Source organism: Anneissia japonica, unplaced genomic scaffold, assembly GCF_011630105.1.
Source record: "Anneissia japonica isolate Jap-2015-1 unplaced genomic scaffold, ASM1163010v1 scaffold6088_len71580_cov109, whole genome shotgun sequence".
NCBI lineage: Eukaryota > Metazoa > Echinodermata > Crinoidea > Comatulida > Comatulidae > Anneissia > Anneissia japonica.
The window spans coordinates 6557-7253 of NW_022698047.1; positions in this window are offsets into that span (position 1 = coordinate 6557).

Below are 697 nucleotides of genomic sequence, written 5' to 3' on the forward strand. Positions count from 1 at the left end.
TGACAGCCATAAGCTACTGTTATATGAATTCATTGTTGTAATGTATAAACCAAATTCGAGGTTGCTTTCACCAACCCAATTCATTACAAATATTATTTAAATTTAATTTAATTTATTTATTTAACCAAAATTTACATGAAAAAAAATTTAAATAAAACATTAATTAAATTTAATTAAAAGACAATTAAAGAGAAGTATCTCTATAAACCATGAAGGGCCAACTGTCTTGTATACATGATATAATAGCTCAATGAGCCCTAAACGTATAGGCATATGATATTTTTTTTAAAGTTTGTTTATTTCCTGATGAGGGTGCTATATCACCCTCCTTTCTAGCAGTGCTATGTATATAGCTAATTTAACATGTGCATGAAACTTAGTACACATCTTTATCAGTATGAAGTAGATAAGTTAGTAATGTTAAGTCTAAATGATAATAGTAAGTGAAAGACAAAGAGCACTTTCAGACCACACAGTGGTGTTCATCAGGTGAATGTGAGGTGTCTTCACATTCACCAGATGACGACCACTTGGTCGAAAGCTTGTCAGTGTGAAAAGTGCTGTTTGTCTGACATTTACTGTTATCTTCATATTATAATTCCAATAAACTAAATATACAGTACTTCAGGGGAAAATCCAGTAGGGGGAACGGCAATAATCTCCCCCCCCCTCCCAGTTTTGTGACTAGTTTAAAATT